Source organism: Mustela nigripes, chromosome 8 (genome assembly GCF_022355385.1).
Source record: "Mustela nigripes isolate SB6536 chromosome 8, MUSNIG.SB6536, whole genome shotgun sequence".
Taxonomy (NCBI): Eukaryota; Metazoa; Chordata; class Mammalia; order Carnivora; family Mustelidae; genus Mustela; species Mustela nigripes.
Window position 1 is genome coordinate 11,370,251 of NC_081564.1, and position 14,116 is coordinate 11,384,366.

Below are 14,116 nucleotides of genomic sequence, written 5' to 3' on the forward strand. Positions count from 1 at the left end.
TGCCAGCCTTCAGCTCTGGTCACGATCCTGAAGTCCTGGGATCAAGCCCCGTATCTGGCTGCCTGTTCAGCAGGAAGCCTGCTTCTCCCTCCCCCTCTGCCTGCTGCTCTGCCTACTTGTGCTCTCTCTCCATCTCTCTAATAAATAAATAAAAATCTTTATAAAAAAATAAATACCTTTCTTATTTGGGAGAAATTCCAGAATAGGAGGGACACGGTCCCCATCAACCTCTACACAAGTCAAGGGAGTGGGGCAGATTCCTTCTCCCCATTCCTGAGAAGCTAGGATTCGGTGAAGTGATTACTATTGTGCACACTAGCCATTCCTGCCCAGGACAGGAGTTTTGGAACAATACTGACACTACTGAGTACTTATTCTAGGTGCAGAAGGCAGTGGTGGCGATGGTGAGTGTTGCAACATTCTGGCTTAGCTCTTGCTCCAGGGAAGCACTGCTCAGGGTTTTAGCTTCCCAACCTCCCTTGCATTTTACCCACTGTCTTTGTGGATATTCTGAGCGATCCAGCATTTCCAGACATACGTTTTCTGCTCCAGTTGGAGTCAGTTGTTTGGAAGCAAGAATACTGACCGCTCTGTCAAACCCTTGTATCCATCTACATATCCACCCATCCATTAAGCACCTCTGTCTATCCATCACTTACCCATCCGTCCATCCCTCTGATACAGCACTGAGTTAGGCACAAGGCATATGCAAAGCAGCAGGGAACAGCAAAACCAGATGTCATATTCAAATTGGGGAATCTGAGGGGAGTTTCAGAAAGGAACAGTGAATAGAAGTATGGTCGCTGTTGAGGAAGAGGAATGGTACAGAACGCCAGGACTGGAGATATTACCACCATGAGGCTCGAGGGAAGAGGGGAGGGAGCAGTTGTCAGAATCTAGAGACTGGGTGGTGAGGCCTCCTGCTAGCAGCTGCGGGCTTAGGTAGAGGGACACAGTCAACCTGTGGTGACCTGGCAGGGAGGGGACAGGAGGATGAATACCTTGTCAGCACACTCCTCCCTCCCTCTGATCTCCTGCCAGTGCAAGAGAAAATATTAAGTTAGCTTATATAGGCCTGCCTCCCAGTCTTAGAGCAAGATGGAGAAGGGTGAAGAGAAGGGTCATATCACTTCTCTGTTGAAATCTTTCTTGTGGAGTCTATGAGTTACCCAGTATCCCCAACATTTATGTTCTGCCTCTGCTAGGGTCAGTGTTTGCAACTAAGAATCTTGACTGCTCTGGCAAACACATCCATCCATCTGTGTACCCATTCAAACATCCATCCATACCCATCCATCCCATCCATTCATGCATCCATCATCTTTCCATTCATCCATCTGTCCATCCATCCATCCATCCATCCATTCCATACACTCAACCATCCATCCATCCACCCACCCATCCACCCATCCCCCCTGGCTTTATACTACACTCAACTAAAAGCCACATTCCTCCTGACCTACCAGGCCTTTCATGACTTGCATCCCCACCAACATTACCCACCTGTCTTTATCTCCCCTTCTCTTCTCTTAGTTTTCTCCACTCCAGCCACATTGGCCTCCATGCTCCACTCTAGATAAACTCCTGCCTCAGGACCTTTATGTGTGATGTTCCCTCTCCTTGGAACACTTGCATATCCACTTGGCTCCCTCCCTCCAAGTTTTTACTCAAATGTCTTCTTCTCTGTCCACTGTTCATCAAATGGCAACTTGTCTACCACTGCCCCTTATTTTCCTCAGTGGTACTTTTCACTCTCTCACATCCACAATTCCAGAATGTAGGGATTTTTGCTCTTTTGTTTACTTGTGTGTTCTTAGTGCTCCAAAGAACCCCTGGCACATAGAAGGTGTCAGTTACATATTTGTTTAATTGATACATGAAATTGTGGAAGCAGCAACTTGAGAGTTTTCAACCTGCCCTGGGAGGGGAATTCAGCCCAGCTGTGAGAATTTGTGCACACTTATTTCATCCCTAGTGTTGCCCAGGCTGGAACTCCCGTGTAAGAGTTAATATGCTGTACATGCCTTTAGGAAACATCCTGAACTTTCCATACAAGCCTTGGACTTGGCTCTCGGTGACTTCTTGTCCTGCTTAGGAAAACCTGAGGGCAGGGGAGGGAAAAAATGAACACTTCACACATTTCATCTTCAAAGCACTTAATAAATGCTCAAGTAATTAATTCCCCTGGCTCTCTGGGAAGTGGATTTTATTGTCTCGGTTCTGGCAGTGGGGAAATTAGTGTGCTGAGAAGTTCCATCATTTTCCCAGGCCCGTGGAGTGAGCCGTGAGTGGTGCCAGAATTGCGTTGGCATGCTTTGAGTTTCTGGCCCGGAGGCCTCCTCCTTCCCAGCCAGTGGGCAGGGGAGCGAGTGGGGGCAGTCAGGAAGTGGTGGTGCAGCCATCTTGGCAGATGGCATTCTTCCATTTTCGGAGGACTTTGGGGACTGGGCACTCAGGGCGCTACAAAAACATGGAAACGCTCTTGGGCGTTCTTTCTTTCTAATGTCTCAGGTCTAAGCTGAGACTTAGGTGTAAACTTAACACAACCCAATGCAGGCCATGGCAAAATAGGAACTAAGTAACGGACTGGCTTGCGTTATGCCTGGCTAATCGGAGTTCTGCCTTGGTCCTCACTCTCTGCTCTCCACGCTGTTCCTTTATTCCTTCTCCAGCAAAACTCCTTTATCTGATCTCCCGTACTGTCAGTGCTCTACTCCCTTGGAGAAAGGCCAGCAGAGAGGATAACTACTTTATATTAATGATATTGAGGGTTGCTCCAAGGAATTAACATTCTTACCAGCTAATTAGCTTCATGCCAGTATTTCTTTATAGGCTTTGCCCTGAAAGTCAGAAGACTGAGTCTTAAGTTCTGCTACTCACTGGCCATGTACCAATTTGGGTCTTTGGCTTTCCTATTTGTTGACTAAAAATAATAACAACAGCACTTATTAATACTTACCAGGAATCAGACAGTGCTCTACGTGCTATAACTCTATGGTCTTCTTTGAACCTCACGCTTTTGTGAGGCAGGAACTATTTTTCTTCCAATTTTATAGGTGAGGAAACTGAGCACAGAGATATTAAGTGATTGGTCTGAGACCCAGAGCTGGCAGGGACAGAGGTGTCAGAATCGAGGCAGTTTGGCTCCAGAGTCTGGGCTCATAACCACTGGAGGGGAGGGATTGTCTTGAAGCAGGTGTGGGAACAGACTTCAGTGCAAAAGTAGATTCCAGTGTCATTTGTATTAGAAATAACCCTTTCTCCAGAAACAGTGATAAAATCTGGATAGAAAACCACAAAACAGCTATTTATAGGAATCAGAATGCACCAACACAGAATTTGGGGGGCATATGATACAAAGAAGGGAAGCACCCTGAGACCCTCACCTTTTTTGTAGCCTTTTCTCTAAGGACTTAGCCTGATCCGTGGTGCCAGGGAACAGAAGATGAGTGCAAAATGTCTTGTCCGGGGTGGTAAGAGTTTGGGCTTTGGGGCTTCCAAAGTGGCTGGGATTTAAGAGGCATGTTGTGGAAAGGAGGGAACCGCAGAGATGGGAGCCCAGAAATACAGGGTGCAGTTCCGCCTTGAGATGGTTGCTGAGTGTGGAGCAAGACTTCCAGAAACTCAGAAGGCGGAAGCACATGGGAGGCTGAAGGACTGAGCATTGAGGAGCATCAGGTGTTGGGTTTTGGGGCTGCAGTGGTTTGGAGTTCAGTGTCTGCCATTGAAAGGGACCTTCGTGACATCAGAGTGAGTACCACATCTTAAGAGTGAGAGCAGGGGTGCCTGGGTGGCTCAGTGGGTTAAGCCTCTGCCTTTGGCTCTGGTCATGATCTCAGAGTCCTGGGATTGAGTCCCGCATCAGGCTCTCTGCTCGGCAGGGACCCTGCTTCCTCTGCTCTCTCTCTGCCTGCCTCTCTGCCAACTTGTGATCTCTGTCTGTCAAATAAATAAATAAAATCTTAAAAAAAAATGGAGTGAGAGCAGAAGGCTGCATGAGACAACCCGATGAGACCCAAGACCGGCTCTCCCCAGATTCAAGGTCTTACACTTGTGGTCCCTCTGCCTTCAACCCTCTCTGAAGGGGGTAAATACCAGCCAGAGCCTCAATCATATTTCACAGACTGTGTCCGACATATGATCCCAAATTGAGATGTATGCTAAAAAAAAAAAGGATGAAATGATCCTAACCAAGAGGAAAAGACACCCCCATGATACACACAAACCCAGCAGTAGTGATCAGACCGACAAACAAAGGCGGATACTTAACCTGGGGAAATCATGCAGCAGGGACTTAATGTAGTTAATATATTTGATAAAATAATAGAATATGCCCAATTTAAAGACAATCAAAGGGAAATCACAGACCTGAAAAAAGAATCCCTGAAGTAATAATTGCATAAATGGTTCTCACAGCTGATTAGATGCAGCAGGAGAGAAGATTAGTGAACTGAGCAGAAGCTCAGTGGAAAAGAATATGCAGGATCAGAGCCAAGAGAAATAGCGATGAAGAACAACAACAACAAAAAATGCATGAGACACCTAGGTACACAGTGAACAGATCTAAGATATGTGCATTTGGAATCCCAGAAAAGAGACGGGATGGGGCAGACATTTGAAAGAATACTGCGTTTTCCAAAACTGAAAAGCCAGAGCTCATTAAATACAAGAAACCACATTAGATATACCATAGTTAAAAAAAAAAAAAAAGAGGCAGGAAATAAAAGACATATTACCTTGGAAGGAGCAGCAGTGTGGCTCACGGCTGACCTTTCAAGGACACCAAAGCTGGTCCTGATCATATTTTAGTGGGGATTCTCATCGATGCATTGCCAAAGATGCCAGGCTCAGACTGAGCTCGTCCAAAAAGCGCGTGCTGATAGATTAGTGATGTCTCCTGTGTGCTTGAAAGGGAGGAGTGGCTGTACCCTTGCCACCTGCTGGCTTTGGCTTGGGTGTCTGTTGAGAATTCTTTCCCCTGGGTGATCACAGAGTGCCTGCTCGTTACAAATCACTTTTCTGGTATTGGGAGGAATACAGAGATTTTATTTATTTATTTATTTATTTATTTATTTATCCATTCATTCATTCATAGTCATTTTTTTGAAGATTTTATTTATTTATCTGACATGGAGATAGAGAGAGAGAGAGAGCACAGGTAGGCAGGGCAGCAGGGAGAGGGAAACGGAGAAGCAGACTCCTGGCTGAGCAGGGAGCCTGATGCGGGGTTTGATCCCAGGACCCAGGGACCATGACCTGAGCTGAAGGCAGATGCTTAATTGACTAGCCACCCAGGCGCCTTGAATACAGAGATTTAAATAAGATTCCAGCTACTCAGTTGTAAACCCAAGAAGCAGAAGTCTGGGTTATAGACCCCTTTCAATTCGTATCCTAGTAAATTCTGTTACTTACTGGCTGTGTGACCTTGAGGCTGTCCCGTTACCTCCAAGAGCCTAGGTTTCTTCAGCTGTAAAGTAGGTTCAATAACAGTGCTTAATTCACACTGTTGTTGGAGTTTTGAACAAATGAATGATTGGAAAGCATAAAACAAGTTTCTGAAACACTGTAGGTCCTTAAAACCAGTAGCTACTACTCCTATTTTCTACACAGGGGCTATGAGTCCCCAGCTGTGGACTGATACAAGGAACATTTTTTTCCCCTCACTTCATCAATAATTGTTAAGCTCCTACTTTGTTGAAGGAAATGCGTCAGGTGGTCAGGACCACAAAACAGATACGGGTCTTGATGTGTAGTTCTTACCATCGAATAGGCTTTGAGAATGATTGGATGAGGCATCAGAGAATGTTTTCCTTTGACATCTGGAGTTTCTAAAGAGTCAGTGGCACATCCTGGGGAGAGACATTCTCAGGAACTGCATTTTCCTCCAGTGAGTTTCAGATATCCTCCCCTGGGGACATGTTGGATCAGGCCAGCAGTAGCCACACGTGTTCCAAGCTTCTTTAATCCAGAATGCCCTAGTGGCTCTTCCGGGATCTAGAAGGATGCTTCCCGCCTGAAACCCATTGGGTTATCACCCAAGATAACCCAATTTCAGGTTCAGTTCATTCCTATCCCTGTCTATACCATGCCTACTTCAACTGCTTGTGCTGTGGCCATTCACAATTTTACTTTCCACCTTACGGGTGGAATGTTGACCCAAGAGACAGAAGCATGGTGTCACAGTTTCCCAAGGGTTTTGGCAAATGTGTTGGCAAACCAAGAGTTTGGTCGTGTCCTCGAGCAAAAGGTGGAAATAATGCCCTGATGCTTGGGTTCCTTAGAGGAAAAAATCCTAGTCTAGATGAGCGGGAGGTGGCTTTGGGTCTGGTCCTGGCTCTGCTCATGACCAAGTGACAGTTGGTAAGTCAGCATCCTGCTGCCAGTTTTCCCCATCATGAAATTGGGTTAACAAGGCAGTGCCATTGTGAGAAATAGCAAAGATGTACACTGAGTGCTTAGCAGAGCATGGGGCCATATTTTTATTATTAGTCAACTTTGCGTGTTCAGGGATCTGGGAATCCCTGCCTCTGGAAAGCCTCCCCACCGCCCATGTGCTCTTACCACAGCCTACATCCATTCCCAGCCTTGCAGGGACTTGATATAAACCCACCCCTTCTCCTGTGAACAGAAAACGCTAACACAATGTTCTGGCCCTGGGAGCTGGTTCTGTCAAGCGTGGTAAGATTGTTGTGGCCAAGCCCCTAGAATTGTTTGGGAGGACTGAGAGGTCTTTGGGCAGAGCCACTGGGGAGTGGCCGGGCAGACCTCAGAATGGAGCAACAGGAAAGCTGGGCCAGCGATTTGCAGCACCCAGCACCCAGCTGGATCTTGGTGGGCTGGGCTTCTGGGGAATCAGGAGGTGAAGGTGAATGGTTCTTCGACCCGTTAGGGGCTGGGTCTGCCTCTGTGCTTCTAACTGTTACACAAGCCTGGGTGTGGCATAGATGGCCAGAAAACAGATGGTCTAGCAAACATTCATGACCTCTCACATTCTCTTAGTGGGGAATTGTCACGTGGAGGGGACTGCACGAGGAGGGACAGTTGTTCCTCTTCCCACCCTGGTCCAGACCGGGTAATAGGTCCCGCCAATGCAATATGAATAGATGTGTCCCTCCTGGGCCAGAGATTTTTAAAAAGCTGTGGGACTTGGTTGTGTTCTCTCTCCCTGTGGGGTGACTGGCTGCAAAGGACTCTGAGGTCCTCGGGGGATGGGGAGGTAGACCTGCAGGATGTAACGTGTCGGGGTCTCTGAGTCATCATGCAGCGGGACTGCCTACTGAACCTTTATGTAAACATAAAAAATAAATTTCCATCGTGTTAATCTACTAGAATGTTTTGTTTTTTTCGTTACAGCAGCTGGTGTCGGCCTGATTTACCAGGTTGGGTACCCTTCAATTCAACAGATGCTCAGCCTTCCTGCTCACTGAGACTCTGGGCCTCTGCAGTGGCAGTTCAAGTGCCTCCCCCTTGTCCCTCTGGCTTCATCAGCTGTATTTTGACTCTTTACATTTGAGTGAGTAAAAATGCTGACCAGGTCAGAGGTTGGTGAAAGTGGGGAGGAACCGGAACTCTCATACACTGCTGTAAGGAATGGGAAGCCGTACAACCTCTTTGCAAAACAAGTGGGCAGCTTCTGGAAGAGTGAAACATACACCTGTATTATGATCCAGTCATTCTGCTCCTAAGTATTTACCCAAGAGAGAGGAAGCCATCTGTGCAGACAAAGGCTTGTACGCAGGTGTTCATAGCAGCCTTATTACATCACTAACTGGTCATGGAGTCCCCAGGATGCCCCAGGGCCTGCTAAATATTTTTCCCACAGTTTCCATGAGATGTCCTAGAAAACCCATCTCCTTAGGCTTCACTCTGCATTGAATCCCTGAGAAAAATCCTGCATCTGGCTGTTCCTCTCCATTTCCATCTTGGACCCTAACTCTAGTCCAAGTCACTGGCATCTCACAAAGACAATGACCACAGCCTCCTCTCGGGTCTGCATGCCCTTCCATCTTTCCTCCCCTCCGTTCCTTTCTCCACACAGTGGCCAGAGGAGTCTCTTTAAAAACAGATCCAATCCAGCTCTTGTTTCCAATAGACTTAACATAAAATCCAATTGCTTTCCAATAGACTTAACATAAAGTCTGAAGTCCTTACCGTGAACCTCAAGGCACAGAGTAATTTGACCACTGGCTCCTTGGCTCCTTCCACTCTTTCCTTGACCACTGGTTCCAGCCACACTTGTCTCCTTCCTGTTTCTCAAATATGCCAGACTCTCTTCCTTAATGAAACCATGTGCTTACCATTCTTGTTCTTTCTAAAACGTTTCCTTAAGGATTTGCATGTGGCTTCTTAATGGTTTCTGCTTAGCTGTCACCTCCCCAGAGAGGTGATCTTTGGACACCCCCATAAAATCACCTTCCGCCTACCTCTGTTTCTCTACCTTAATTTTCTTCATAGCATTTATTACTAACTATAGTTATTCCATTACTTTTCTATTGCTGTGTAAAATAGTACCACTAACTTAGTGGCTTAAAAGAACACGCATTTATTGTCTCATAGCGTCAGTGAGTCATGAGTCTGGGCATCACTTAGCTGGGTCCTCTGCTTAGAGTCTAAATGGTTGCAGTTTGGGTGTTGACTGGGCTGTGTTCTCACCTGGTGGCTCGACTGGGTAAGGATCCACTTCCAAGCTCACCAGGGTCATTGGAATAATCCATTTCCTTGTAGTCATTGGAGTGAGGGCCCTGGCTTCTTGCTCAGTGTCAACTGGAGGTCACTCTCAGTTCCTAGATTCTTAGAGGCTGCTTGTGGTTGCCCCATGTGGCTGCTTACTTCATCAGTCCATCAAGGAGGGTCTTTAGAGAGAGCTGGCCAGCAAGATGGAGTCTTCCTAAGGCCACAGAAATGACATTCCACCACAGCTGCCATATTGTATTGGCTAACCAATACCAACCAAGTCATGGGTCCCACTCACACTAAAGTAGGGGGGTGGATGGCACGAAGCTGTGAACAGCGGGAGGCCAGAATCAGGGAGGGTAGCTTAGAGTCTGTCCATCACACTTACATTCTGTATTTCTTTATTGGCTGATTTATCTAGTGCCTCCCTTACTAGACCATAACCTCCAGGATATGGAACTTTATTCGGTCTTATTCATGGCTGTAGCCCCAGCACCTGGGACAGTCACAGATACATAGTAGGTGCTTAAAATATATTTCTTGAATGAATAAAGGAAACTTATCTTAACTGAGCTAGTTGAGTGAAGTTTTGTTCCTTTAAAGGAGCAACATGCCACGTGGAAACATTGCTTTGAGGTATAAAATGAAATGTCAGTGAAAGTGGTTTGTGAACTGTGGAACATTCCTTAAGGGCTAAGCTCTATTTGTACTATGGTCTTACCAGTTCATCTCCTTGGAAAATACTTTTTGGAATTCGTGTTTTCTGCCCATCATTTCTCATTCTCTCCCTTGTTGGGCATGTGGTGGGATGGAGTCCCAGTCTCTACAAGTAGTCACAGGACTTGGCTTGGCCGTTGAAAAGCAAGTGGATGGGATGTGTGTCACCTGGGGGTGGATGCTTGGTGAGCGGGCGTGCGTGAAGACTCTCTCCATTCCCCCTGCCAGGGTGACCCGCAGTGTATTTGGAAGTGATTTCTTTCTTCTTACTTCCTGTCTCAGCTCGGGTCCCTGAATGTGGATGATCCCAACCAGATTCCCAGAGAAAACACAGAGAATGCAAGGAACAAACCATTGATGATTTCCTCCTCAGGGGTTTGGGGACCAGGTGTTATATAATCTGGCCCATCCTGACTGATACGGTAATCAGCCTCCCCCAGATGATCAGCTCCTTTCTGCTCATCACCCAAAAACACACCCATGAACGTGGGAGAAGTGGTTTGATGAAAAAAATCCACGTTTGTCTTTGTGAGCGTGAGTTCGCTTTGTCTGTGGTATCTTTTTTTTTTTTCTCTCTAAGATTTTAATTATTTATTTCAGAGAAAAAGAGAACGAGCACACAGTTGAGGGTGGTGGGGAAGCTTGGAGAGGGAGAAGCAGGCTTCCCACTGAGCAGGGATCCCGATGCGGCTGGATCCCAGGATCTGGAGATCATGACCTGAGCTGAAGGCAGATGCTTAAAGCGGCAGAGCCACCCTGATGCCCCTGTTCATAGTATCTTAATGTGTGTGGCCGGTCACGTGGCCTCTATGTAGATTGGTATTACCACTCTGAAGAATGGCTGCCTATCCCTTTACCCGCACCACCTCCCCAAAGTCCATTTCAGGCGTCTTCATGATTGTCATATTAACTGTCTTGCTTTCAACCCCAGAGCCTGCTACTTACATATGCCGGGCAGCATCCTTGTATTTGAAAGCTTAAAGCAGTTCCGCAGGCTACCCTGCATGCCCCTAACAGAATTTCTCAGGCATTACGCAGTAGTTTCAGACCATCCCAGACGTCTCTCCATTTTTCAGCTGAAACTCTAGTTGTCCAATGAATGGGACGTAATACTATTTAAACAGAATGGTGGGGTGGGAGACTTGACCTTACAAACCTCCGTTAATCACCATTTCCCCGGATCCCATATGCAGGAGACTCACAATGATTATGTTGTACCTGCAACTTTGAGTCTTGTCACTCTCAGCTCATGCTAATTACGGTTTTAATGAAGCCACACAAACCAACCAGTTCTCTTCCCAGAATGTGGTTTTCTAAGAAACCCAGCTTGGGATCAGTCAACCCCAAAGTCATCCAAAATCTCGTCATGGGGGCTGGCTTGGGAATAAGAATGACCCTTTCTGGCTGTGGCCTTTGTGATGAATCCACCAGATTCATAAATTCATAAATGTATTATCCACACGTCCATTTCCCTATCAATAGAAAATGCTTTCCAGATGTTTGTTCAATAGAGGTGCTAGGCTTCGTGCTGCTGACTTTTAATTTTCTGCTCGTTCTCCGCCTGGCCCGGCACAGAGCCTAGTGTTTTTATATCAAAAAGATGGGTCGTACCTGCTTAATAAGCCAGAGGAATTCACAGCAACCTGAAGGAGCTGAAGGAATGTGGTTTTCAGATCCGATTAGAGAGATGTGCCTGGGTCCCCAGGCTTCTCAGGTTCAGCTGCCCCAGCCTACAATGTCATTCATTGTCTTCTGGGCTGTGTGCTAAATGATTCAGGTTTCTGCATTCCCCGCCACCCCCCCCCCTCCGCCCCCAGCCTTGTGCACAACCCCCGAGCACGCGCAGAGGGAATGTGACCACTCAGCTGTCTCTGTTGGCTTTTGGGTCTTCTGCTGTTTCTGTAGATGTTCTTTGCAGTGGCCTTTGTAGGCGCACCGAGAAAGGAGCCCCAGGTTTGAGTCTTTCTTGGGGAAGCCTAAATCATCTCCACATTTGAAGAATCTTTGCTTTTTGCTCGTGGGTGATAGCAGAGCTCTGGAACAATGAGCTTTAAAGTCGGAATCCTGGTCTGGCCATTGACAAGGCTGTGTGACCTTGGGCAAGCCCATTGATGTCTCTGAGCCTCTGATGGCTCATCTTAATACTTCATATCTCTTGGGTTATTGTGAAGTTGAAATGAGACGCTACATGCAAAGCTGTTAGCATAGAGTCTGGCAGATAAGAAATCCTTGATAAATAGTAGCTAGTATCATTTCTTTTATGCTACTACTGTTATAATAATTTAACCTAAATCTGGACCCATGGTGATTTTGATTTTCCCATGGTGGTCTGTTGGTTTTTAAAGAAGTGTGGGGGCATCTGGGTGGCTCAGTGTGTTAAAGCCTCTGCCTTCAGCTCAGGTCATGATCCCAGGGTCCTGGGATGGAGCTCCGCATCAGGCTCTCTGCTCAGCCCGGAGCCTGCTTCCTTCTCTCTCTCTCTGCCTGCCTCTCTGTCTACTTGTGATCTCTGTCAAATGAATAAATAAAATCTTAAAAAAAAAAAAAAAGAAGTATGAACAAAATGCCTTCCAGAAGTCCTCCCTGGCTTCACCTTAAAGTTTCTCTTGAAATGTCCCCATTGGGCACATCTCCTCGAGCCCTGGTAACAAACATTATGGCCTAATATTTGGGAGCCACACCAGTGACTTTGAACTCTAGGTAATTTTTTTTCCTTTTCTTTTTGCAAGGACCCATGCTGATTAGGGGCAGACTCAGATCAGGGGTTTAAAGTGAAGTCTTCAGCTCTAGAGCCGAAGCTAGCTGAAGTTTTTTCTTGGACGTGTGCCTTCCTCTTGGCCCAGGGTGGACTTCAGCTGGGCACATAGTTGGTACTCAGTTAACACGTGTTGACTGAGTGGCTAGCTATGGGACTTAATGAGTCACCATCCTAGAGGATGCAATAACACGATAATGGTAATGACATTGCTACTGACTATTTTCTGGGTGTTTAAGGACTCTATGCCAGGCAGCAGGCTAGAACTTGTGAACTTTTCCATCTGCTCCTCCCAGAATACTCTGTGAGGTAGACACTACAAAGCCCTTTTGAGAGATAAGGATACTGAGATTTAGCCCGAGACCATGCTGGTGAAGAGAAGAGCCTGGGCTTGGGCCCAGGGAACCTATGGAAAGAGTTCTTGCCCCTTCCCACCAGGTTGTAGGCCTGCCTGACTCAGTTGTTCAAACATCCACACTTTGAGTTGGCTTCATGTCCAAGTCCCCAGGGAGCCAGCCTGCCCCCTTGCAGTTTGGGATGATACAGGTCGGGGAGCGGGGGTGGGGAGTGTGTACATGAAGTGGGAACAGCTTTCTCCTTTAAAGAAAGACAATGCATTACATACGTAGACTATGTCCTTCAACAGATTCCATAGACCAAGCTCATAAGGAATTCCTCGACACCTTTTCAAAGGAAAGGTAGACCTTTGCAATATCCTCCAGTGATTTCATCATCGTTGAACAATTACATTCATCCCAGCTCTGTATTTCTAAATACAAAGAGAAAAAGTCTACAAGAGACACAGCCACATATTTAAGAGATAGCTAAATTTTAGGACTGTCATTTTAGTTTGTAACTCTACTTGTTACTTTCATTTAAAGTTTATATAAAGTTCATATTTTTATTTATTTTTTATTTTTATTTTAAAACAATTTTATTTATTTATTCGACAGAGATCACAAGTAGGCAGAGAGGCAGGTAGAGAGAGAGGGGGAAGCAGGCTTCCTGCTGAGCAGAGAGCCCAATGCGGGGCTCCATCCCAGTACCCTGAGATCATGACCTGAGCTGAAGGCAGAAGCTTAACCCACTGAGCCACCCAGGTGCCCCTAAGGTTCATATTTCTTTAAACTAAAAGATAAATCAGGACATATAAAAGGATATGCAGTAAAGATTCCCTTCTTGCCCTGTGCATGGCACCCACTTCTCCCAGGGAACAACCAAGGCTTTCAACTTCTTGCGTGTCTTTTCAGAGAGTCAAATATCAGGGGCTTCAGTTAGGATGGGCAGAATTTTCCTTCGGATGGGTACCTTGTTTGACCTATTGTCTGAGTTTTTGACAGCAAGCTTGGTGTTAAGAAAATTAAAGGCGATAGGCAATAAAAAAAAATGATTAAAGGCCATAGAGACTTTCCTTCCTCTGTGTCTTATGTCCCAGCGTCAGAAGCAGATGCTAAGGACTGTTTCTTCTCCAACTGGCGCAGCCGGCTGTGTCCTTGGGCTCACCAGGATCTACAACAGTTGGTCCTCCAACTCCAACAGAGGAGAACAGGAGAAATTCACGGGGAAGCCTTTGATCTCTGGGGCCATCCCTTTGATTGGTCTCCATGGCAACCGCCATGCCCCACGCGGTGGAGAATGCTCCCCATTGTCCCAGCCTCCCCACCTTCATTCCACCTTAATTACCTGTGCTCATTCGGTCTGGTTCTGTCCCAGGCTTCCGTTTGCCTAGGTGAGCCAGGAAGATATGCTCATCAATGACGTCAGTTTCATTATCTACCAGCCCTCCCTGGCGACAAGGTGCCTCCATTGCTCCTATCAGCCTGGGTTCTCTTAGGACTGAAAACCAAACACCTTCAAAGCGCAGTGCCTGGCCTATAAGTAGCTCATAAAGGCGATGCATCTTTATTGAAGGAGAACGCCGTAGACTTGGTGATTGGGGTTGGCCGCTCAAGAGTGATTGAACTTGCACTG